The sequence below is a fragment of the Dasypus novemcinctus genome, chromosome 13 (genome assembly GCF_030445035.2).
Source record: "Dasypus novemcinctus isolate mDasNov1 chromosome 13, mDasNov1.1.hap2, whole genome shotgun sequence".
Taxonomy (NCBI): Eukaryota; Metazoa; Chordata; class Mammalia; order Cingulata; family Dasypodidae; genus Dasypus; species Dasypus novemcinctus.
The window spans coordinates 15,052,113-15,078,847 of NC_080685.1; the positions used below are offsets into that span (position 1 = coordinate 15,052,113).

At 47.9% G+C, this 26,735-nt stretch overlaps 1 long non-coding RNA gene across 1 annotated transcript; it reads left to right on the plus strand.

The window, feature by feature from the left end:
- Positions 1 to 625: 625 nt before the first annotated feature.
- Positions 626 to 2,470, plus strand: LOC139436228 (uncharacterized). The gene is made up of 2 exons (XR_011645311.1): positions 626 to 709; positions 1,603 to 2,470. It is a non-coding gene; the product is annotated as an uncharacterized lncRNA (long non-coding RNA).
- Positions 2,471 to 26,735: the final 24,265 nt, after the last annotated feature.

Consider the following 26,735-nt stretch of genomic DNA (forward strand, 5'->3'; position numbering starts at 1 on the left):
TCCTTGAATGGCTGAATGTCTGGGCCGACTGTTCAGAGAAGGCAAAGTTCACGCTTGAGGGGGGATACACAGTCGGTGCAGACTTTTCCCTCCACTGTTATTTCCAAGGGAAGCAGGTTTAAAGCATTTATGAACGTGTGTGTGGGGGGCAGTTTGCATGGGAGAAGCGGCTGCCTTCCGCGTCCCTGTGGCACAGGCACAGACATTCTTTGTCATCCTTTAAGCAGTCTGGGGAAGGAATCGGGTCAAATGAGAAACCTCCCACCCCAGGGCCTTGCGATGCTGTGAAGCCCTTCCCAGCTCTGCTGGGTGGGAGCCTGGCTTTCAAGAGGCCGCTGTCGGGCAGCGGGCAGGGTGGCTGCAGCGGGCTCCGTGGCTCTCCGAGCCCCTCTCCAAAATGCTCTGAGGGCATGAGAAGCCGTGTCTGTGCTCCTTGCAGTGGTTGCCATGACACTGAAGGACGGTGGCAGAGCACAGAAGAAGGAGGATTCTGAAGGCGTGGCTCAAAACCCAGAAAGCATAGAAAGCCAGGGCCCTGGCGCTGCCCTCGAGCCGTCGTTCAGATGGCTCCAGCAGGTGCTAGACACCTCTGCTCTTCCCTGCCTCCCCCAGAGCCGGCACCCTCCACGGGTCCTGCCCAGGCCCCGGGCCTCCAGAGAGGCTTCGGCTTGGTGACAGGTGCAGGAGGAAGACACATCATCGTTCTGAGGTCCGAGCATTTCACTTCCCACTCAGCAAACTTTCAGTGCTTGTCCGCCTGGTGTCAGAGGCGGTGTGCTGTGCTTTTACAGCCCTTGTTCCCTTTAAGCCTTGTGACAATTCTGTGAGATAGGAATTCCCATTTCCATTTAAGGGATGAGGAAACTGAGGCTCCGAAGGCTGAAATTCACACGGCTGGGGAAGGGCAGGGCTGGATTTAGAAGTAGAAATCACCCCTTATCGTTCTGGGCATGTGGCAGGCACGCAAAGTAAATTTGCTCCCTTTTTCCTTTGACGTCTGCACTTGAACTGTCCTTAAGCAGGAAACTCCTGCCCTTGATGGTGGAGTGCAACTGCTTAATGGAGCTGGGAAGGACCGCTCTGCGCGTGGGATGGGGTTCCAGGGAGAGCCCCCAGACTTAGCAAAGAAATGGACAAGATGCCCAGGTAAATTTGAATGGAATTTTAGTTAAGCAACGAATACTATCTTTTTGGTATAAGTATTGTCTCATGCAATATTTGGGCATGCTTATACTAAAAATTATTTGTTATAGATCTGAAATTCAAATTTAATGGGGGTGTCCAGTATTTTATCTGGAACCCCTAGTTCCAGGTGAAGCTGGTAGTTGGTCTGATACTGAAGCAGGTTCTATTTGCATTGGAGCGGTCCTCAGCTTTGCTCTTTAGCTCTGCACGCTATCCGAAGCGCTTCCTAAAATCAGCCTCACCCTCTGCGGGGTGTGTACCTGAAACTTGGGCAGAACTTGGCCAACCGTGTTTTGTTTGGCGGCATGATGTTAAAATAAAAAAAAAATCAGTCATGTCTAATTTTTTAAAAATTAGGAGCTCTCATATACAAATCTAAGTTTAATTTTTTTTTTTTTTTTTTTTTTTTTAAAGCAGACCTGCCACTCTGAGCCTGTAAAACCACACACGAGAGGTACCTGCAGCTAAGTCGTTTCCGGTCTGCCCCTGTAGTCACCTCTGCCTCTGGCTCATCCAGTCCACTTGTCCAGCCCCTGTCGCCGTTTGAGGTTTCAACTCCTGACCTACACACGGGCCAGAGATGCTTTTTTCCAGCAATATAGCAAAAATACCAAGAGTCTTCGATCAACGCTGCCTCCTTCTTTCCATCTCACGCTTCCCACCCTGTCCCCTGCCCGAGACACCGGGTGTAGCCAGGACCACCCGTCCCTGCTTAGCACCGTGGCCTGTGCTGCTCCCCCCTGTAAGCAATGCCAGCCTGAGCCCTGGCTGCCGATCCACGTGGACGTCCTTCAAGGCCGCCTCCAGGAAGCCCTCCTGGCCAGCCCTCTGCTGCCCAGGCAGAGTTGCGTGCCAGTTGAGCTGTGCAGAGTGAGAGATGGAGACGGTGACTTTCAAGGGCTGCCCACGACTAGACCCGTGTAACATTGGGACTAGAACCCAGGGACCTAACCCCGAGCTTTCCATGAATTCGCAGCCTCACTGCTCCTCGTGGCACAGCTCCAGGCACTTAATGAGTTCCTCCTGATGATTGATTGATTACTAAAACACTCAGCTCTCCTGGCAAAGCAGTTCTCATTCTGTTTAACAAATTATCTTTATGCTCTGTAGTCTCTTGAGCATAGATTAGAGCAGGGGTTCCTAACCAGGGGTCCATGGACCCCCACGGGGCCCGTGGAAAGATTGCAGGGGGTCCGCGAACTTGAATTGAGCATTCAAAAAAAAACAGCCTCGTGGGGACATGTTGGTGCAGGTGTGATGTATTTATTAAATAATACACAGTATAGCGTGGACTCAGCATGATTTTTATTTTGATGTGGCATATTCTGAGTGTGGTGGATAACTGCCTGCAAAAAGGTTGGTAAGGCTGGCAGAGGTGGTTTTATGATGTCGTGGGAAAACTCATTTCTAAATGTTGACTGAAAATGACCATTGGAACAGATGTTGAACCATGTCGGGTTATCAGATATTGAAATTATTGGAAAGTTATAAAACATAATTTTGAATAATTCTAAATTTTAAATTAAAGATATGCTGATGTTGAGTGTCATGAAACTACCTGCCGCTACATTCTGAAAATGCATCTGTGGTTTTCACCTGACTGGCAAAGGGGTCCGTGGAACAAAAAAGGTTAAGAGCCCCTGAATTTGAGGGAGCCTGCTGTAGCCTTCAGATCATTGAGCAATGTCTTGGGCCAACTGGGCATGAGGTAAGGACCCAGGAGAAGCACAACCTGTTGGCATTCAGAAAAAGTGGGGTGGGGTAAAAATAAAAAGGAAGACCCCGTTCCAGGCGTTGCACTAGGGGATTTCGGGTTCAGTTTTTAATTTAAACCAAGGGTGAGCAAACCACTGGCTTCAGGCTAAACCTGGCCAGCTGCCTGTTTTGGCCAATTAAGTTCTTTTTCTACATAAAATTTTATTGAAGTATATCATTCACACGTGAACATACATAAAAAGTGTGTAGGAGAAGTTGCGAACTTACAAAACAAGCAGGTGTATCATCAGGCAGGGCTCCCACACATCCCCCCACCACCAACACCTTGCATTGTGAAACATTCATTACAAACTATGAAAGAGCATCGTCAAAATATTACTACTGGGAACGGATGTGGCTCAAGTGGTTGAGCTCCCACCTCCCACATGGGAAGTCCTGGGTTCTGTTCCCGGTGCCTCCTGAGAAAACAATAGCAACAACAGCAAACAAAAAAACCAACTCAGGGAAGCTGATGTGGCTCAGTGGTTGAGTGCTGGCTTCCCACATATGAGGTCCTGGGTCCAATCCCCAGCCTCCAGTACCTCAAAAAAAAAAAAAGGCAGCAGACTTGGCCCAGTGGTTAGGGTGTCTGTCTGTCTACCACATGGGAGGTCCGCAGTTCAAACCCCGGGCCTCCCTGACCCGTGTGGAGCTGGCCCATGCGCAGTGCTGATGCGTGCAAGGAGTGCCGTGCCACACAGGGGTGTCCCTGCGTAGGGGAGCCCCATGCGCAAGGAGTGCGCCCCGTAAGGAGAGCCGCCCAGCGTGAAAGAAAGTGCAGCCTGCCCAGGAATGGTGCCGCACACATGGAGAACTGACACAAGATGACACAACAAAAAAAGAAATACAGATTCCCATGCCGCTGACAACAGTAGAAGCGGACAAAGACGACGCAGCAAATAGACACAGAGAACAGACAACCGGGGTTGGGGGGAAGGAAGGGGAGAGGAAAAAAAAATACTTCTAACTACAGTCCGTATCTTACAGTTGGTATATTTTTCCTCCAACCCACCCAGTTTGGCCATTAAAGTTTTATTGGAGCCCAGCCACACTCATTCATTTATATATTATCTATGGCTGCTTTCAAGTTGCACCAGCAGAACTGAGGAATTGCAACAGAATTGTATGGCTGGCTCCACCAGCAATATTTAACTTCTGACTCTTTACAGAAAAAGTTTTCTGATCACTGATCTAAACCATTCAAAGCCCTCAAGGGTGGATATTATTATCCCCACTTAAGAGACAGGGAACTGATACTCAGAGAGGCCGGTCATTGCCTAAGCTCATTTACTCAATTGTGATAAGAGTGGAACTCAGCTCTTGGACTCCCAAATTCATTACCATTTGATCACATGCCTACAGGATAAAGTCCAGACTCTGACTAGCATGTATTGAACCCTCTTTTCCAGCTGCTTCTCTCTCATGTGTCCCCCAAGCCAGCAACTTCGGACTCCTTGATGTTTTCCAAGGATGTCCTGCTACTTTAGGTGTCCTTATCTTTGGAAATGAGGTACTTCAAGAATCATCAAAGGGAAAGCAGATATGGCTCAGCCAGTTGGGTGCCTGCCTACCACATGGGAGGTCCCGGGTTTGGGCTCTGGTGCCTCCTAAAGAAGACGAGCTAGACACCTAAACAAGCAGATGCCACAAGCCAGCAGACACTGCAGCCCATAGGGAGTGGATATGGCTCAGGCCACTGGGCACTTGCCTCCCATGTGGGAGGTCCCAGGTTCGGTTTCTGGTGCCTCCTGGAGAAGGAGAGTAAGCAATGTACAGACAGAACCAGCTGGGGGAGGGGGGCAGGTAAATGAGAAAAAAAAGAAAATACATCTTAAAAAAAAAAAGAGACTCATCTAAAATATTACCTTCTCTGTAGAACTTTCTCTGACTTTGTTGGGTATAGTTAATAATAGCCTACATTTATTATTTTCTTTGAGTCACAGACTAGGCTAACCCCCTTTGCTCTATGTTCTCTTTACTCTTTATGACAATCCTGTGAGGCAGGCACTAATAAGGCATACCTTGTATTATTGCACTTCACTTTATTGTGCTTGGCAGATACTGCGTTTTTTACAAATTGGAACTCTGCAGCAGCCCTGCAACCCGCAAGTCTATCTGCGCCGTTTTCCCAACAGCCTGAGCTCATTTTGTGTCACATTTTGGTAATTCTTGCAATATCTAAATTTTTTCATCATTATCATATCTGCCAGGAAGACCTGTGGTCTTTGACAATACTACTGTAATTATTTTGGGGCGCCATGAACCATGCCCATTCAAGAAGGCAAACTTCATCAATAAATGTGTGTCCTGGGAACCAGACGTGGCTCAACTGATAGAGCGTCCGTCTACCGTATGGGAGGTCCAGGGTTCAAACCCAGGGCCTCCTGGCCCATGTGGTGAGCTGGCCCATGAGTGGCATTGCTGCGCTCAGGGAGTGCCATGCTATGTAGGGGTGTCCCCATGTAGGGGAGCCCCAAGATCAAGGTGTGTGCCCCACATTGAGCCGACCTGCGCGAAAAAAGAGTGACCCGCCCAGAAGTGGCGCCACACACATGGAGAGCTGACCCAGCAAGATGACACAACAAAAAGAGACACAGATTCCCGGTGCCGCCCGAGAATGCGGATACAGAAGAACACACAGAGAATGGGCACAGAGAGCAGACAACGGGGTGGGAGGGGGGAGAAATAAATAATAGAATAAATCTTTAAAAAAATGTGTATGTCCTGACTGCTCCCACGGGCCCTGCCCTCTGCCCCCCCAGACCTCCCTATTGCCTGGTTTCTTGAGATGGAATCTGCTTCTGGTGAAGACTCAGTGAACCTTGTTGAAATGACAACAAAGGATTTAGAGTGTGACAGCAACCTAGCTGATACAGCAGCGATAGGGTTTGAGAGGACTGACACCGATTTTGAAAGACGTTCTACTATGGGTAAAATACAATCAAACAGCAGCTCATGCTGCAGAGAAATCTTTTGGGAAAGGAAGAGTCAACAGGTGCGGCAAACTTCATCGTCTTGTTTTAAGAAGTCGCCATGGCCATCCCAGCCTTCAGCAGCTGCCACCCCGATCGGCCAGCAGCCCTCGGCATCAAGGCGACACCTTACACCGGCAAAAAGATGACGACTTTGTGGAGACTCAGGTGATGGTTAGCGTCTTTAGCAATGACGTATTTCTTAAGGTATGCATGTTGTTTTTGTGATAATGCTATTGCACACTTAATAGACTACAGTGTAGTGTAAATATAACTTTATATGCACTAGGAAACCAAAATATTCGTGTGACTGGCTTTATTGCCATGTTTGCTTTATTGTGGTCGTCTGGAACCAAACCCCAATATCTCTAAGGTATGCCTGTATTCTCATTTTCAAGGGGCATAAACAGGTTTAGAGAGGTTAAATCAGTCAGTCTGGGTCCCAGAGCCAGCAGTGTTTGGGCCTCGTATTTGTCCAGGGCTGTGGGGGGTGATGCCAGCGTCTGAATGTTTCCCACTAAGCTTTGGTGCAGCGTCCCCTTCTCGCACTGCTCCTGCGGCTGTACAGCATTTGCTCAGCCAGGTGTGCCTGTGTGTCTCCGGGCCTGGGAGCTCCGGGGGCAGGCAGCACATCCCGTTTTAATTGTAGCTCCATGAGTAGTTTAGAGCCTGGTGGGTGGAAACGGCTCAATAGATGTTTGCTGAGAGAATGACGGCACTGCCAACTTGACCATAAGAACTCTAAAACCTCATTTTGTTGTTCTGACCGTATTAATTCAACAGCGTTCAGCATTTTCGGGGGGTGAAATTCGCCCTCGGTTCCTTTCTGCGGGTGCCACCATTTCTCTGCGTCTGTTTTGGTTGTGTGCAGTCGGCAACCTGAGCCTCCTCCAGGCTCAGCACTTAGACTTCTCTTGGCCACTTGGCATGCCTTCCTTTATCAGCATTTCAACCAGGTGGTCATGTGTCATCCACACCTGAGGAAAGGTTTCTAGCTGTGAATAAAAGATCCATTAAAAGTAACAACTCTTGGGAAGCAGATTTGGCCCAATGGATAGGGTGTCTTCCTACCACATGGGAGGTCCAAGGTTCAAACTCAGGGCCTCCTGACCCATGTGGAGCTGGCCCACGCGCAGTGCTGATGTGTGCAAGGAGTGCTGTGCCATGCAGGGATGTCCCCCACGTAGGGGAGCCCCACGCACGAGGAGCGTGCCCCACCCAGCGTGAAAAAAGTGCAGCCTGCCCAGGAATGGCACCGCGCATATGGAGAGCTGACACAACAGGATGACGCAACAAAAAGAAACACAGATTCCCGTGCCACTGAGACAAGCGGACACAGAAGAACACACAGTGGACACAGAGAGCAGACAACTGAGGGGAGGGAGAGAAATAAAAAAAAAAAAAGAATCTTAAAAAAAAAAGTAACAACTCTCTCTCTTTTTTAAATAGTCTATCTCCCCCCAGAAAAGACCCCCAACTCAGAGCATTTGGTCTGAGCTGTGAACCCACACAACCTGTGGATTTACTCAGACCCCAGAAAGGGAAACATGTTTAGCTATCCTTACTCATGGATTGATGAGAATAAAAATCTCCACTCTTGATCTGTGATTGGCACCGTCCATTCTGTATTTCCCTCGGGCCCAAGGAGGGCCCTGGGCTTGCACGCTCGGGGGGTAATACCCTGATTCATCCCGTTTCAGGACTTGTGGCTGGTTTCATTCAAGTGAACTTTAGAACTGAAGTAAAGGAGGAGGATTCAGTTTCCCTTGATGCTATCTCTCGGTTACAGCCCCTACCTCTCAGGCCATTAGTCAGACGTAACCATGGTGAGAACAGAGGGTCAATGAAAATCCATCAACCTCATTATAGCACAACTCAGGATTATCGTCTTCATGGCATCGTCAGGGTGCTTGGGCCCAAAGGACAGAACCCCAAGCCAAACCAGCTTTGAATAAAAGGGGAATTGATTGTCTCATGTCAGGGAGAAGACAAGGGGATTTTGGGCAAGGCTGGGTCCAAGGGCTCAGGTGACCTCGTCACGGCTCCTCTCTCACCATCACTTGTGTCTGCTCTCCTCGGGGCTCGCTTTACTTCCCGGTAGACTTTTCCCACGGACCGGAAGACATGGCCACCATTAGGCCTAGACACTGCCAGTCATCCAGTTAGTTCTTCAAAAGAAACGCTGTTGCCAGCAAAAGTCCCGGTGAGCCCGGCTTATCCCTAAATCACTGGGTGTAGCCCAGTAGTTGCTGGGGAGCTGATGGGCTACCTGTGCCTCCCTTGGGGGGGCAGGGGCTTTGCAGGCCACCTGGTGCAGAGAGGTGGCTCCTGCAGGGAAACGGTCTGGGCCTGATAGGAACTCATTTCTGCTGGCCCCTCTCGGCTTTCAAATCCATTTTTGCTTCCAGAATGACTCCTTCCCCTGGCCTGAGGAACTTGAATTCTTTGAGCTCCCCTCTTTCTTTCCCCATGTTCATGTCATCTTGCAGGTCCTACTGCCCACTTCTTTAGGAGGTTTCTAGGAGAATAAACTACAGAGTATCTGGATAATGCTTAGGAACACCCAAGATCAAACACACATGAAGGATTCAGTCATTTCTTTATCCAAGAAGAGCCTCTCTGTGCTGGCGGCAGGGAGGACGGGGCAACAGGCGTCCAGCTCAGTCTTCCTGCAGGAATCATTTAAAAAAATTAGTCTGTGAGGTTTGTGATCAGCTGCCAAAGAAAATGTTCACTCCTATAAATATTAGTGGAGAAACGATGCATAGAATTACACAGGCCTGTTCGGATGGTAAAGGGCCCAGCCGAGGCCCGTGCACCGCAGGGCCAAAAGCAGTTTTCCCGTTCCCTCCGCTGATGACAGCATCTTTCCTCCACCCCCTCCACGGGCCTGAGGCGGAAGCGGGAGGGCTGACTTTCCTTGGGCAGCAGAGCCCTCCCTGAGCCCACCCTGCTGGCTGAACGAGGGGTTCCCTGGAAAGCAGCAAGCCAAGGCCTCTGCTCAAATTGGAACCCCAGGAATGCTTTGCTCCCTCCTTCCTCTTTTCTTGGGAGAACCCTGGTCCCTTTCCAGCAATTGCATAGTCCTCTTCCAGGATACGGCACCAGTATGGCTGAGGGACAGACTGTCACAGGGTCATTCCCTGATTTTCAAGGAGTTATTCCTTCAGAAAATGGCCGTGACGGTGGCACATCTGTAGCTGCGTGCTGCGACTGGCCATCCATCCATCAGTGATCTGTCCACTCATCTGTCCATCCATCTGTTCATCCACCCTTTCATCTTTCCGTCCATCTCTCTGTCCACCCAACCACCTTTCCGTTCATCCACCCATCTGTCCATCCTTCTGTCCGTCTTCCTCAGTTCCACCCCTCCAGGCACTGAGTGTTCACTTCTCCGGGCACTCCTTCCTGCCGGGTCCTGAAGTGCTGGGCTTTTCTCTCCTGGCAGGGGCTCCTCGATCAGCTTCTGCAGGGAAGAGCCCCCTCTCCACTCTGACTCCTTCGCAGTGAGAAATACCTTTTGCTTTCTGACGACCATGGGGGGAGCATCAGAGGAGCTTCTCGTTCAACCGAGAAACCTTTTTTGGCCCCTCATATGTGGTGATGCTGTTTGGGTTTAGGCAGGGCAAGGTGCCTGCCCTCAAGTTGCTCACTGTCTGGTGGGAAACGACACGACCCACTGCCATTGCGCGTGATTCCTGGGGGCCCAGAGGAGGCTAGAGCTCAGAAGAGGGGCACCGCCCGCCTTGGGGGTGGAGGGGGGTAGGGACGGCCTCCCCAGGAGGAGAGATGGGGGAGGCGGGGGTGGGGCTGGGCGGCAGCTCCTCAACCTCCAGCATTAGCCCTGAGCCTGGCACTGCCCCGTGTCCAGGGCTGTCCAGGACCAGCCACTAGTGAGGAGGAGCCAAACAGGCAGCCCCACGCCAGGGCCTGCTCTGCCACCCACGAGCCTGCGCACTCGGAGGGGGCGCTGCCTTGGTGGCACCACTCGGCGAGCTAGCGTGTCCCTATTGCGAGTATTTTATAAGCCACAGGGAGATACAACGGTGCACTCCAACCATCTTCCCGACCCTTCCTTCCCCCTCTCGCAAGTTCCTTTCCCAATTCAGTGGCTTAGTCAGGGCAGGCAGCTCTATCCTAGGACTGAACAGAAGAAGGAGATAAGGTTTCCATTCTCTTCTGTTGCCTCACATTTTTTTTTAAAGATTTATTTATTTCTCTCCCCTTCCCCTGCTTTGTCTGCTCTCTCTGTCCATTCGCTGTGTGTTCTTCTGTGTCTGCTTGCATTATTGACGGCACTGGGAAACTGCATCTCTTTTTTGTTGCGTCATCTTGCTGCGTCAGCTCTCCGTGTGTGTGTGGCGCCACTCCTGGGCAGGCTGTGCTTTCTGCATGTGGGGTGGCTCTCCTTGCCGGGTGCACTCCTTGCGCATGGGGCACCTCTACTCAGGGGACGCCCCTGCGTGGCATGGCACTCCTTGCGCGCATCAGCACTGCGCGTGGAACAGCTCCACATGGGTCAGGAGGTCCGGGGTTTGAACCCTGGACCTCCTATGTTGTAGATGGATGCTCTATCAGTTGAGCCACATTCTCTTCCTGTCGCCTCCCATTTTAATGGAGGTTCAGCTGTCACCTCGAGAATGAGTCTGAGTGCCACATTGGAAAGATGCACATTTATCCTCCGACGTGCCAGGGACGGAGTGGCCCAGTGAACCCAGATCAAATCCCGCCAGGATTTCTGGAAAAGAACAGGTTGTGCTGTGGGACCACCTGAGCTGGGGTTTCCCTGCCAGGGCCTCATCCTGGATGCTGGAAGGAACCAGAAGATCCCAGGTGCAGCCAGGTGCTGGGGCTGCCGGGCTGCGGCAGGGCCCCGACAGCGCCCCCTGCACCGTCCTGGGAAAGCCCCCGAGCGCCGGGAGCCTGTGTCCTCATCTCGAGGCTCTTCTGTTGTGAGGCCGGACAAGTGCACCCTGCTCCAGCGCCCTCACCCCACAAAACTGCACCCCGCACACAAATGTGTTGTGAGCCACGGGCAGCCCCCTGTAGATGGGGTAGAGCTCCAGCCCTGGGTCGGAGCCCCCTAGCCCAGGTGCCGGCCTCACCGGGGCCCTTCTTGCTTTTGAGGTGGGGTGTAAGTAATTCTTGCTCGGTGTTCCTGGTCCCAGTGATATCGGGGATTGTGAATTACGGACGCGACAGCAAATACTTTTAATCTCCTGTGAACCTAAACCAGTGCGTCATCCCCACCGGGGGCCTGGGCGGGGGAGGGGGCGAGCAGCTGCTCTGAGCTGGCTAAGGTGGGCTGACGTCAGTGCCAGTCACCCCAGGCCGGGGGGCTCCGCTCAGAAAGCCTGAAAGTGATATTGAAAACAAATTTGCATTTTTTCCTTTCGTGGGAACTCAGCTACTCTCGGTTCCACCGAGATGTTTTCACCAGCGTCTGCGCAACGAGTGTCTTGAACGCGCCTGATGCCTGAGGCCCTCCGAATGCAGCCGTGAACTTGGTCTTATCCTTTGAAAATTTATTCATGGGATTAACGCGCCCCTGGCCTTGCAATGAAAATGCTGGCCAGCTCTGATTTTTCTACCGTTCTTAGGAAACAGAGAGTCCAATGGTCACTTGGAGTGGAAAACAAGGTCTCAGTTTGGAATTTGAATGCCCAGGCCAAGAGAGTAATCACCATCCCAAACTTTACCAGCCCTCACTTCTCTGTCCCTCTAGCTTAGGCCTCTTTAGGGCTGGAAATCTGCCTGAGAAAGGAGGTTGGCTTCTCCGCTCTTCTGCTGTCACTCCTCTCCACTCCGGGCTCCCCAAGGCGGAGGGAAGATGGCGTCTGGTGGCCGCATCCCTCCAGTCCTGGCTCGGTGGTCATCTTGCCTTCTCCTCTCCGGTGTCTCATCTCCCTCTAATAAGGACACTTGTGATGGCATTTAGGATAATCCAGGATAATCTCCCCATCTCATTTCCAACCTCTGGGGGTTAAGCCCTTGGTGGCTCCTCAGCCCACTCCGGCCTGCCCTGCTCTGGGTCTCCTGGCTGGTGAAGAGGCCCCAGTCTTCTACGCCCTCAGCTAGAAGGAGTCGCGTTGTAAGCTCTCTGAGGCGCCTCACGGAAACCCCCTAGCAAGTCTGAGGTGAGGGGGCAGGCCCCCACCTTCCTTTGAGAAGCACAGCTTTCTCCACAGATACCCGTCTCTCTCACACACACAGACTTCTCTTCAAAATCCTGTCTCAACAAGTTGATTCTTGATGTTCTCCAAAGGCGTGAGGAAGTTCGAGTGGGGTACAGCGGGTCCTTCACCATTCCCTGTGACAAGCCCCCCCTGGAATTGCACAGCAAATGTACCTTGGTGCCCAAGTGTCCCTGTTAAAATCCTGCCATGTTTGCCGTGGAGTTTCTAGTGGTTGATGCTGCCCCGGGTTGAGGCCTTTCATTCGTGTCCATTGGGGCCTGAATTCAGGTTGTCCACGGACGCGACCCCTGGGGCTGAAATCTAAACCATCCTCTGCTCGACTCGCCTTGCTCCTGAGCCTCAGGTCGTGTTCATTTAGGGGAGTTTGGGGCTCCTTTTTCGAATTCACACCGTAGAATGGAGGTGCTGACAGGAATTCTGGGTCCTCATGGATGGTTATTTGGGCCTTCCCTGGGCAGCTGGCCTTGTCCTGTGCTCACAGAGGCCACGGCAGCGGGGGATGCGGCAATGCAGATGCTGCGCCGTGAGTGTGGCCTTCTGGTGACAAATGATGCAGATGCTCTTCCATCTTAGGATTTCCAACTTTGCACCTCGGGGGCTGAGCTGTCAATTTCCTGTTCTGCGGGTTAGCAGATTGCCCCTTGATAAGGGTTCAGTGTTTGTGTGAACTCAGCAGACAAGCTGGCTGGCCAAGAAAATGCACTTCTCATCTCTCCGGATGCGGCCCAGCTTTTAGGGGAAAGAAAATGGAACAGCTTTGTTTGGAAGGTTTTGGAACATTTCAGATAATAAATCCTTTTATCTCCTTCTTCCACCTTAGCGGTAAAGACAAGGGGCCTCGGCCTCTGGAAGAGGGAATGAAAAATCAGAAGACCTGGGCAGTTCCTGAAGACTGGGGCTTGCCCGTTCACACGAAGCTCGTTTGCTCCCGAGGTTACCTATGAAAACTGCAGCGGGTACGAGAAGGAATTGCCGAGTTATCAGTAGACATTGTGCAAGATGACAAAGTCCACAAAGGCCTACCTTGTTCAGGGATCTGTCGGCAGGCCTTGATTTTTTTGTTCTCCATTGAAACCTTTCTTTTTTCCCCCCCGCTCCTCTCCTCTTACCATCTCCAAACTCCCACCAACGACTTGATAGAAAGCTCCTTGAGTCTTCTCATATTCACCAACTTGTCGAATTCTTGATTCTCACAGGCCACAGTGCCGTTGGCTCAGATGACGGCGTGTTCTGAAAAGGTCTTGGTCTGCTCTGCTCGGGTAATCCGGGGAGGAACCGAGGAAGATTCGGGAACAGCCTCGGGCAGGTTTTCTCGAGTTGATCTGCTTGCGGGCTGCTACCTGGGGAGGATTGAGCTGAGCTCAGCTGCTCTGGACCAGTCTGGGATTGAACTAGGGGAGGGAGGTGGGTGTGGCCACATCACACAAGCCCCTTCCCCAGCCACATCAGTTTTCCAGGGGTTTCTTTCCTCTGTTGTTCTGCCCCAGCTTCCCGGCTGTTGCCCACATCTGCCCTCTCAGGGAGAGGTCTCACTCCACAGGTCTGAGCCCCTGCCTGGTTCCCTCTAGACCCACCTTTCCCCCGGGGTCCTCCGCTTTCCTAGGGAGAGGAAACCTCTCTGATTCCTTCAGTAGTTCACATCAAGTTAAACGCGAATACAAGGGCAGACGGAGGGAAAACAGGCAGAGTCGAGCGCTGGGCAGGGGAGTAGGAAGGAAGATTGGGGACTGACGACATGTGGGCATATGACTTTCAGGGTATTATTTTTAGTGCAGGCTTGTGATATACCTCCTTCTCTCTTTAGCTCCCCACCACTCTCACCGTCTAGCCACCTGCTCCCAACAGGCAGCGGAGTGTAATAAAGCGAGCTCAGGCTCTGCAGGCAGACAGACCTGGTCTGAATCACTGTTCACTAGCTGTGTACCTTGGCCAAAGTGACCTAACCTTTCTGGGCCTTGGTTTCATCATATATAAATGTGGACAGTAATATGTACCTCCTAGTCCATATTCAAGTGGAGGGATTACTTGAAATAATGCACATGTAGTGCCTGATACCTGACATATACATGAGCAACCCCCCCCCCCCCCCCAGCAGGCTAGGTCTCTTTGTACAGTCTGCACTGCCTATGCCTTCTGCAAACTGAAGATGAGACACTCTGGGAGAAAAGGCCAAACGTGGAATCAAGCATACCGAGCAAGAGAAACCAAAAGACTACATTAGAAAAACATCCAGCATCTTAAACACAAAGCACCTTAAAAATCACCTAAAAATGGACACCTGAACAAAAGCTGAAAGCTGGCTCTCAATTCTAGTTACTCTCCTGGATTTTTCTGACGTTCCTTGCTGAGTGCATCTTTATCTACGTGGACCCCTGCTCGGGCCCTTTCCTCTCACCCAGGGGAGAATCGACAGCTTTGCCATACTGAGCCTTCTCATCTAGGAACATGACATATCACTCCATTTATTTAGGCCTTTTTTTTTAATTAGAGAAGTTATGCGTTTACAGAGCAATTGTGCATAAAATACAGTGTTCCTGTATACCACCCTATTATTAACACCTTGCATTGATGTGGAACATTTGTTACAATTAATGAAAGCACTTTTAAAAATAATTTTACTGTTAACTGTAATACGTGGTTTAACTTAGGGTCCCCTGTTCGTGTTGTGCAATGCTGTGGATTATTTTAAATTTTTTATTTTAGTAACATACACACTACCTAAAATTTCCCTTTTATTTACATTTCAATCTATAATTCAGTGCTGTTAATTATATTCACAACATTATGCTATACTCACCACCCTTCATTACTAAAAATTTCCATCATCTCAAATAGAAAGTCTATACATTTTAAACTTTAACTCTGTTCTCCCCCTAATCCATCTCCTAGTAACTCATATTCTAGAGTCTGCCTCTAAAGTTTGCTTAATCATTGGTTGATGGATGCTTGGTTGCTTCCATCTTTTGGCAATTGTGGATAATGTTGTTGTGAACTTTGGTGTGTGAATATTTATTGGAGTCCCTTCTTTCAGTTCTTTTGGGTATATACTTAGAAGTGGGATTGTTCGGTCCTATGATATTTCAATGCTTAATTTTCTGAGGAACTGCCAACCTATCTTCCATGGCAGCCATAACATTTTACAGTCCCACCAGCAATGAATGAGTTTTCCTATTTCTTTACATCCTCTCCAACATTTATAATTTTCCATTTTTTCAGTAGTAGCTATTCTAGAGATGTGAAATTGTATCTCATTTTAGTTTTGATTTGCATTTCCCTAATGGGTAATGATGTTGATCATCTTTTCATGTGCTTTTTGCCCATTTGTTTATCTTCTTTGGAGAAATGTTCCTTTTAAGTCTTTTGCCCGTTTTAAAATTGGATTGTCTGTCTTTTTGTGGTTGAATTGAAGAATACTAACCTCTTATCAGAGATGAGGTTTCAAAATATTTTCTCTCATTGTGTAGATTGTCATTTTACTTTCCTGATAAAGTCCTTTGAGGCACAAAATTTTAAAGTTTTGATCAAGCCCCATTTATCTTTTTTTTTCTTCTTTTTTCTGTTTTTGCTTATTCTTTGTGTGTGAAGTCTAAGAAACCATTGCCTGGTATAAGGTCTTGAAGATGCTTCCCTACATTTTCTTCTAGGAGTTTTATAGTTCTGGCTCTTATATTTAGGTCTTTGATCCATTTCAAGTTGATTTTTGTATATGGTGTCAGATAGGGGTCCACTTTCATTCTTTTGCAAATGAAGATCTAGTTTTCCCAGCACCATTTGTTGAAAAGACTAATCATTCCCAATTAAGTGGCATTTGTCCCTTGTCAAAAATCAATTGGCTGTAAGTGTGAAGGTTGATTTCTGAGCTCTCCATTATATTCCATTGGTCTATTTGTCTGTCCTTGTGCCAGTACCATGCTGTCTTGATTATGGTGACTGTAGTAAGTTTTAAGATTGGGAAGTGTGAATCCTCCAACTTTGTTCTTAGTTTTTCAAGATGGTTTTGGCCATTTGGGGCTTTTTACTCTTCCATATAAATTTGATATTGGCTTTTCCATTTCTCCAAAGAAGGTTGTTGGAATTTTGCTTGGGATTATGTTGAATCTGTAAATTGCTTTAGGTAGAATTGACATCTTAACAATACTTAGTCTTCCAGTCCATGAACTCAGAATGTCCTTCCATTTATTTAGGTCTACTTTGATTTCTTTTAGCAATGGTTTGTAGTTTACAGTGTACAAGTTCTTTACATCCTTGGTTAGACTTATTCCTAGATATTTGATTCCTTTAGTTGCTATTGTATATGGAATTTTCCCTTGATTTCTTCTTCTGATTGTTCAGTAGTAGTGTATAGAAATACTACTGAATTTTGGGTGTTGATCTTGTACCCTGCAACTTGGCTGAATTCACTTATTAGCTCTAGGAGCTTTGTTGTGGATTTTTCAGGATTTTCTATATATAAGACCATGTTGTCTGCAAAAGGGAAAGTTATACTTCTTCCTTTCCAATTTGGCTGTCTTTTATTTCTTTTTCTTGCCTAATTGCTCTGGCTAGAACTTCCAGTACAATGTTGAATAACAGTGGTGACAGTGGGCATCCTTGTTTTCTTCCTGATCTTAGGGGGAAAGTGTTCAGTCTTTCACCATTAAGTAGGATGTTAGCTGTGGGTTTATCATATATGCCCTTTATTATGTTGAAGAAGTTTCCTTCTATTCTTAGTTTTCTTAGTGTTTGTTATCAAGAAGGAGTGCCGCCTTTGTCAAATGTTTCCTTCTGGATCAATTGAGATGATCATGTGGTTTTTCCCCCTTCAGTCTTTTAATGTGATATATTACATTAATTGCTTCTCTTGTGTTGAACCACCTTTGCATACCTGGAATAAATCCCACTTGATCATGACATATAATTCTTTTAATGTACTATTGGATTCAGTTTGCTAGTATTTTGCTGAGGATTTTTGCATCTATATTCATAACAGATATTAGTCTGTAGTTTTCTTTTCTTGTGGTATCTTTATCTGGCTTTGTTATGAGGATAATGTTGGCCTTATAGAATCAACTAGACAGTGTTCCCTCCTGTTCAATTTTTTGGGAAGATTTTGAGCAGGACTGGTGTTAATTTTACTTGGAAAATGGGTAAAATTCCCCTGTGATGCTATCTGGTCTGAGGCTTTTCTTTGTTGGGAGATTTTTGATTACTGATGGTTTTAGTCTCCTGGGCTGCTGGAAACAGGTTGGCTTTTACAATGGGACTTATTAGCTTATAAGCTTACAGTTCTGGGGTCATGAAAATGTCCCAATCAAGGATCATCAGGTGATGCTTTCTTCCTAAAGACTGGCTGCCAGGGATTCTGGACTCCTCTGTCACATGGCAAGGCACATGGCGGCATCTGCTGGTCTCTCCTGTCTCTTCTGGGTGTTGTTGCTTCCAGCTCCTTGCTTCAGGGCCTTCCTCTGTCTTTTCACCTGAATTTCATTCTCTTACAAAGGACTCCAGTGAGAGGATTAAGGCCCATCCTGGGTCACACCTTACTGAAGTCACCTAATCAAAAGATCCCACCCACAGTAGGTTCCCGCCCGCAGGAATGGGCCAGCTTTAAGGACATGATTCTCAGGGGGTACACACAGTTTTAAACTACCATGCTGATTTAATCTCTTAACTAGTTTTTGGCTTGTTGAGATCTTGTATTTCTTCTTGAGTCAGTGTAGGTAGTTTGTGTTTCTAAGAATTTGTCCATTTCATCTAGGTTATCTAATTTGTTGGTATACAGTGGTTCATGGTTTCCTCTTGTATTCCTTTTTTTATTTCAGTGGGATCAGTAGTAATGTTCCCTTTTTCATTTCTGATTTTAGTCATTTGTATCCTCCCCCCCCTTTTTTTTTCTTCATCAGCCTAGCTAAAACTTGTAAATTTTATCACTGTCTGAAAAAAAAAAAATACCTGGGAGTGGTTGTGGTTCAAGTGGTTGAGTACCTGCTTCCCACGTGGGAGGTTCTACATTTGGTACCTGGGGCCTCCTAAAAAACAAAAAAAACAAACGAACAACATGCAAACAAACAGAAAAACCAACTCAGAGAGATGACGTGGCTCAGGGGTTGAGCTCTGCCTTCCCACATGTGAGGTCTGGAGTTCAATCTGTGGCCCTGGTGCCTCAAAAAACACACAAACAAACAACAACAACAACAAAAAACACCAAAAAGAAAAAATAGCCCAAACAAACAACAACAAAGAACAACTTTTGGTTTTGTTGATTCTATTGTTTTTTACTCTCTGTTTCATTTATCTCCATTCTGATCTTTATTTCCTTTATTCTGCTCACTTTGGGTTTAGTTTGTAGTTCTGTTTCTAGTTCTTCCAGTTTTGAGGTCAGGTCTCTGTTATGACCTCTTTCTTTTTTAATGTAGACATTTAGAGCTATAAATTTTCCTCTCAGCTCTGCCTTCGCTACATCCCATACGTTCTGGCACTTTGTAGTTTCATTTTCATTCACCCCAGTATGTTTCCTAATTTCTCTTGTGATTTCCTCTTTAATCCATTGGTTGTTCGAAAGAACATTGTTTAATTTCCACATATTTGACCAGTTTTCATTTTTTCCCTCTGGTTATTGCTATCTACCTTCATTCCATTGTGGTCAGAGAAGGTTCATTGTATGATTTCAATATTTTTGAATTTATGGGGACTTGTTTTTTGACTTAAGATAAGGTCTACCTGAGAGAATGATCCATGTACACTTGAAAAGAAGGTGTATTCTGTGGTTGTTGGGTGAAATGCTCTGTTTATGTCTGTGCGGTCCACTTGGTTTCAATTATCATTCAAGTCTTATATTTCCTTATTGATCTACTTCTGGATATTCTATTCATTATTGAAAGCATGTATTAAAGCCCACTACTATTTATGTAGAACTGTCTATTTCCCCTTTCAAATCTATCAATATTTCCTTGATATATTTTGGGGCTCTGCTGTTAGGTGCATATATATTTATAGTTGTTTCATCTTCTTGTTGAATTAACACCTTTATTAGTATATAATGACCATTTTTTCCCCTCGTAACATTTTTTGACTTAATATCTAGTTTATCTGATATTAGCATAGCTACCCCACCTCTCTTTTTGGTTACTATTTGCTTGGTATATTTTTTCCCAGCCTTCCAATTTCAACCTAGTTATGTTTTTTAATTTAAGGTGAGTTTCTTGTAGACAGCACATAGAGGGGCCATGCTTTTATTTTATTTTATTTTTTTGAGGAACCAGGGGCTGGGGATTGAACCCAGGACCTTGTATGTGTCTTTATCCAGTCCCCCATTTACTAGTCTTCTCGAATAACTTTTTGATCTTCTCTTTTGTTTCTCTTTCATTGACTTATTTTCTGTATCATTAATTTATGCTTCTATCATGCTTTTGTTATATAGATCCCTTCACCCTCCCTCTTTATGTTATATGTATATATCTACATACATTGAAAAGCATGTCAGAAAGTATTACAATTTTTGCTTCCAACTCTCAAACATGTTTTAAAGCGCTCAAAAGAAAGATGGGTTGATTTGTGGCCTCCTGAAGATATGTCCATGTCCTGGACCCTAGAATATGCCCTTATTTTAAAAAAGAACTTTTATAGATGTGATTAAGTTAAGGATCTTATGAGAAGATCCTCTTGGGTGGGCCTAAATCCAATGACAAATGTTTTATAAAAGACAGAATGGAGGGAAGCGGACTTGGCCCAGTGGTTAGGGCGTCCGTCTACCACATGGGAGGTCTGCGGTTCAAACCCCGGGCCTCCTTGACCTGTGTGGAGCTGGCCATGCGCAGTGCTGATGCGTGCAAGGAGTGCCCTGCCATGCAGGGGTGCCCCCGTGTAGGGGAGCCCCACGTGCAAGTAGTGCGCCCCGTAAGGAGAGCTGCCCAGCGCAAAAGGAAGTTCAGCCTGCCCAGGAATGGCACTGCACACACGGAGAACTGACGCAGCAAGATGACGCAACAAAAAGAGACACAGATTCTCCTGCCGCTGACAACAACAGAAGTGGACAAAGAAGATGAAGCAAATAGACACAGAGAACAGACAACTGGGGTGGGGGCGGGGGAAGGGGAGAGAAATAAAAATAAATAAATCTTTAAAAAAAAAAAGAGAATGGAAGACACAGACACAGAGGAGAAGACATGTGAGACCAGCTTTGTAACAGGCTGTGGATATTTCTTATTTGACTCTCAACCTTGTCTCCTGTTTCCTGTACTTCTTAAGGCCTAGGAAACAAGAGCTCAAGTTACTAAGCCTGGCAAGTGTCCTCAATGTAAAAAGCTGGCTGGAAATGGAAGCCTCAAGAAACACTTTTTTAGCTCCTAATTGTGCTCACTACTCTGCTGATCTCGTAAAAGATAATGTCAAGGATGTCCTTAAGGAACTTCAAGTTTCTCTATATATATATATTTAAAATTTTTCTCATTTAAAACAATGTTGGGAAGTGATAATGAAATTTTTTTTTAGACTTTATACAGTAGATACACAAGTGAAAGAAGGTATGTGAAAGTGCTTTGAAAATAGGAAAGCCTTCTATGAAGGCGAGAAATTATCTAAACAACAAAAAATCTCTTTATAGCTAATCGGATTTTGAATTACTGGTGAGGGCTAAAGTACAAAACACACTCACCGCCAGCGCCTGAGCGGAGCCCTGGAACCTGACAAGGACCAGCTGCGCACCCGAACGCCCCCGCACCTGCCCTCTACAGGTTTCACGTCGCTCTAGATACGAACTTGAACCAGATTTTCTTATTGAGAAAGGAGAGGGAATCAATTAAGCAATGTGTCCTTCCCTGGGTCCCTCGGGAAGTTCATAGACAAATCTGATTTTTGTACAGTCACGCTTCGGGCCTTTTTAAAAGGCTTTTTGCAGTTTGTTTACAACGATGGCAGGACATGCTTAGGCATCATCTGTGGCATTTGCAGCGTCTGACATTAGCAACTAAAGACATGCCTCTGTGCTTTGGGTTCTTTTCTCTTGGGCGCCTTCATGATGGCACATGGAGCTGAGATGAGCATGAAGGTGGCAGTCCCTGTGTGCCTGACGGAAACCTGGGGGGTGCTCTCTGAGTCCATTTTTTTTTTTTTAACATTGTTCTTTTTTTTAATTTTTTATTTTTTAAAATTTCTCTCCCCTTTCCCCCTTCCCCCCCCCGCCGGTTGTCTGTTCTCTGTGTCTATTTGCTGCGTCTTCTTTGTCCGCTTCTGTTGTTGTCAGCGGCACAGGAATCTGTGTCTCTTTTCGTTGTGTCATCTTGCTGTGTCAGCTCTCTGTGTGTGCATCACCATTCCTGGGCAGGCTGCACTTTCCTTCACGCTGGGCGGCTCTCCTTACGGGGCGCACTCCTTGTGCGTGGGGCTCCCCTACACAGGGGACACCCCTGCATGGCAGGGCACTCCTTGCGCGCATCAGCACTGTGCATGGGTCAGCTCCACACGGGTCAAGGAGGCCTGGGGTTTGAACCGCAGACCTCCCATGTGGTAGACGGACACCCTAACCACTGGGCCAAGTCCTCTTCCTGGTGAAGCGTTTTGAATCGGTGGGAACGTGGACTCTGGAAGCAACGCGCCTGGCTTCGCCCCCTGTGTCTGTCCCCATTAGCTGCGTGAGGCACCTCAAGTGAGCCTCTTACCTCTGAGCCTAATTTTCCTTGCAATAAAATGGAGATAATTATCCCTCCCTCGAGTAGCTGTGGTGAGACCTACACAAAACAAGCCACAGCGGGCTCAGGTCAGCGACGGGCGCATGCCTGGCGCACCTCAGCACAAAGCGCCTGTAAATAGATGTGCAATGGACACAACCAATCCAAGGTCCACAGAGAAAATGTGGCATTGGGGTGGGAAAAGTGGCCATGGTGGCTGCTGGGTGCAGGGAATGGGAGGAAGAGATGAGATGTGGAGGCGTTTTCGGGACTTGGAGTTGTCCTGGGTGGTGCTTCAGGGACACTCACTGGACATTGTAGATCCTCCCAGGGCCCACTGGATGGAACGTGGGAGAGTATGGGCTATGATGTGGACCATTGACCATGAGGTGCAGCGATGCCCAGAGATGTACTTACCAAATGCAATGGATGTGTCATGATGATGGGAGAGAGTGTTGCTGTGGGGGGAGTGGTGGGGTGGGGGCGGTGGGGTTGAATGGGACCTCATATTTTTTGAATGTAATATTTAAAAAAAATGAATAAAAAAAAAAAAGCGCCTGTAAAACGACACGCCTGGGTTCCTCACGCTGCGGGGGGCAGCTCAACCTCCGCTGAACCAGAGACTCTCCTGTGAAGCTTTGAAAACCCCCAAGGATCAGGCGACGCCCCACACGAGGACTCGGCATCTCTGGGTGGGTGATTCCAGCACACAGCCCAGGTGAGCTCCACTCTGGGGCCCCGTGAGAAGGGTAGGCGTGCCGGATTCCGGGTGAAGATGCTGGAGTTTCCACGGGAGCCTCCCGGCGGCTCCTGCTCCCCAGGTCCAGTTCACTTTGCCCAGGCTGGTCTCGTGGGTCTCCCAGGGCCAGAGTGGTCCGTGGGAAGCTGCGTGGCATTAGCCTGGCTGAGAGTGTGCGGAAAGACCAGTGTGTGCAAAGGCCCTGAGGTTGCAGGGGGCAAGGGTGACTGGAGGACGGCCTTAGAAACTGCGGGGAAGAAAGGGGTGGAGGGAGGTGAACACTGAGGGAGGTGTGTGCGAGAACCCTAGATTGTTGTTCACAAGGTCACTTGTTGCAGTGTGCAAAAGGTTTGGAGCAGGAAAAGGAGGCTAACGCCCTTCTCTGTGAGACAAACAATGGAGAAGAGGAGTGGATACATGGAGAGAATTCCAGTAGGTACAATGACAAAACTTACAGGGGGTTGGAGGGGAGATAAGGACCCTTAAGGGAGGGTTGGTGTGAACCGAGTTTCCAAAAAGAGTGCCCAGTGGTACCCAATAAATGTTTACTGGCCCTGCCGAGGCTGGTTTTAGGTGCGACCTTGGCATGTCCCTTTATCTCGGGGTCCTCAGTTTCCCCACCTATAAAACGATGGGATGGGAACAGCGCTCTCACGAGCCCTGTGTCCACATTTCGCGCCCCCGGAAGCGTCCGGGCTGTGGGTTTGAGCTTGGCTTTCGCGTGCCTAAGCCATGCCCCTCTGCTTCCTTCCAAGAGAGGCCAGACTTCCCTTCTGCTTTCAGCAGTTTTTCCCGAACAATACCAGCGCAGCCACAGCCGCGCCGTGCTACACTCCAGACGTCAGCGCTTCCTGTGGTCCCCACAGCGTCGGCGGCTGTTTCGGTCCTCCTCGGTCAGAGAAGGCGCCATCCTCATGGCCCTGCCCCAGCGAGGAAGGGGAGAGCCCCAGGGAGCCCGAGACCCCGAGGGTGGGCTCTGTGGGGTGGGGGTGGGCCAGGCAGCTTCTGTCGACAGTCTTGGGATTGGGGAGGGGAAACAGCTTGGTCTCTCTCCAGCGAGTCTCTACCCAGCGGTGTCAGGGTAGCTCGGTGGCACCTGTGACGCCGGCAGAGTTCACTTTGGGTCCCTGCCCTTCTGCCCTCCATGGCTCTCCACCCCCCACCCCCCAACCATGTCCGGTGCCCTTCTTTCTTTTATGCTTCTCCTCCCATGAAAGGCTCTGCTAGTGGTTTTGTTCCTTTATGTTCAAAGACTGTGTGTGACCTTTCCTAGCTTCATTTGCATCGGGCAGACATTTATCAGTGGGACGAAAGGCTGGACAATTTCAAGGTCAGGTGGGTGGGCATTTTGAACCCGAGGAAGGCTTTCCTGGGCTCGCTGATTCCAGACATCCACAGACTTCTCCTGCCCGGGTGAGCTTGTCCTTAAATGCTGAATGGAGAAACTGAGGCACGGGGTGGGGATCTTACGAGCTTGTAACTACATTGGCTGAATTGAAAGCACTAAGATAAAGGAATGGGGGCAGGTTGTGTTTTGTGTGTGTGGTTTCTCCTCTAAGTCATCTGGTGGCATTGAGTCAGCACCCAGTTTGTGGGCAAGCGCCTGAGTGCTGTTATTCGGAGCAACGTTTTAAAGGACATTTTCCTTTGCTTACTGTTTCCTTTTAAAATAATGGCTGAAAACAGCTTTCAAAATAAGGTTAAACCTGATGTTATCAATTTAATCTCTAGCACTTCAATCATAAACCATTCATTATTGTTATTTTTCAAATGTACCAGCTGAATAAGAAGTTAAAGGAGTGGAGTATCAGACTGACTCAAATCGTGCCTGGAATATTCCTCCTTTGGTGTCGTTATGAACCGATCACTCATGAAAAAACTGTATTTTAAAACTCAAATTAGGCAATCATTTCATGCATTCATCTTTGTACAATTAACTCCAGAATAAGCAATGTGCTTTACACTGCCTGATTTCTCTTAAGTGCCCTTTTTCCCTGGATATGTTGAGCTCCTGTCATGTGCCAGGCCCTTTGCTAGACAACGTGATATGGTCTTGGTTCTCAAAAACTCAGTCTAATGGGAGAGAAGGCAAGTGAACAGAAATTCTAACCCTTAGTGGCCAGCCCGGGACACCATGGCCGTGCCAGGCAGGTCCCTGCTCTCAGACAAGGGAGGCCAGCGGCAGCTTCTGGAGAAGGCAGTGCGGGAGTGAGGGGTCAAAGAACAAGTAGGAGCAGAACAAGTAGGAGTGGGAGGGCAGAGAGGGGAGGGACGGAGGCTCAAGTTGGGGGGGGCGGGGCGAGGAGGAGGCAGGGGAGGGAGCAAGGCTGGACCACAGGTTAAAAGTTTCCGCCTTGTAATTTTTCATCAGGGCCATTGGGTTTGTCCCAGGTGTCTTTGCTCCCTCTGCAGCTGTGCCCCGTTTTCTGTAGACAGTGTGACCCCCGTCCAGGCTCCGTGTGACCTTGGATTCCAGAACTGGGCACTAGCAGAGTCCAACCTCCTGAGCCAGGGATTAGCTGAGGGAGGAGCACGTTCACACAGACCGGTTCAGTGAGACTCAGTCTCAGGACATTTATTAGCGCTTTGGGGGCAGAAAACTCTCTTTCCTCTGAGTCGCTAAATGAGGATGTGAGCCTGGGGTTAGCAGCAGCCACGTGCTTCCTCTGGGGAAAACCTGCCTATTGTGACACCAACGTAAGGAGAGCAGAGCCAGGCCTAGCAAGAGAGCCACTTGTTCCAGCCATGATTCAAACCCCTTCCTAGACTTTTTCAGGGTTGGAGGAATTTGTCCATTTATTGCTCTTTTGAGCTACTGTCACCTGGAGTTGGAATAAAGCTACCTTCAGTTGGCCACTGGGTCCAGGAGAGTTTGTCTGAGAGAATGCAAAAAAAAAGTACATTTTGTTGGATTAACTAAAGAACATATGATAAATGAAAAAACAGGGATTTTGCAGTAAGACAGGGTTTGAATCTTTTTTTTTTTTAAGATTTTATTTATTTATTTCTCTCCCCTTCCTCCCCAACCCTGATTGTCTGTTCTCTGTGTCTATTTGCTGCATCTTCTTTGTCCGCGTCATCTTGTGTCATTTCTCCGTGTGGGCGGCGCCATTCCTGGGCAGGCTGCACTTTCTTTCGTGCTGGGCGGCTCTCCTTACGGGGCGCACTCCTTGCGCATGGGGCTCTCCTACGAGGGGGACACCCCTGCGTGGCAGGGCACTCCTTGCGTGCATCAGCACTGCGCATGGCCAGCTCCACACGGGTCAAGAAGGCCCGGGGTTTGAACCGCGGACCTCCCATGTGGTAGACGGACGCCCTAACCACTGGGCCAAGTCCGCTGCCAGGGTTTGAATCTTGATCCTCCCATTTAGCAAGGTGCATAATGTTGGGCAAATTTCTTCAATACTTTGAGCCTTTGCATTTTATCATTTGTACAATGTGCTATAGGAAGGTCAAAAATATGTTGTGTCTATTTTTTTTTTTAAGCTTTTTATTTCTGAAATACTTTCAAACTTACAGGACAGTTATAAAAGCCAAACTATGTACAGGGGACTCCAACATAATCTACCCCTTATCCTTGCAGATAACCAAATCAAGAAATTTTTAACATTTTGCCACATTTGCCTTATCATTCTCTCTACCCATCAATCTATGAGTCTATCTATCTATCCATTCATCTGTCCATCTGTCTATCAATCCATTTTCTGAACACTTGAGTGTGGGTTGTATATATCATCTTCCTTCAACACGTATTACTGCCATTTCATTTCCTAAGAACAAGGATATTCACTTATGTATTCAGCTTAAGACCAGTTATCAAGTTCAAGACATCTAACATTGTTATAAAACAGTCTGTATTCCAGTTTTTTCATATGACCCAATAATATCCTTTTGTGCCTTCTCTCCTTCTGTGTTAGAGCCTGTCCAGGATTACATATTGCCTTTATTTGTCATTGTCTCCTTTGTTGCTTTTTTTTTTTTTAATTGTGAGAACATATATGCAGTGTAAACTTTCCCATCTCAGCCACTCCCAAGCAAAGCATACCATTCAGTGGGATAATTCAATTCACTCATACCTCACTAGGTTGTGGTACCCACACCACCTTCCCTTACCAAAACTTTCCCATCTCCTGCAGTAGAAACCCCCACCCATTATACATTAACTCCCTCTTTCTCTTGTCCTTCCACCCCTGGAAATCTGTGCTCTATTTTCTGCCTCTATGAATTACATATTCTCTGATGT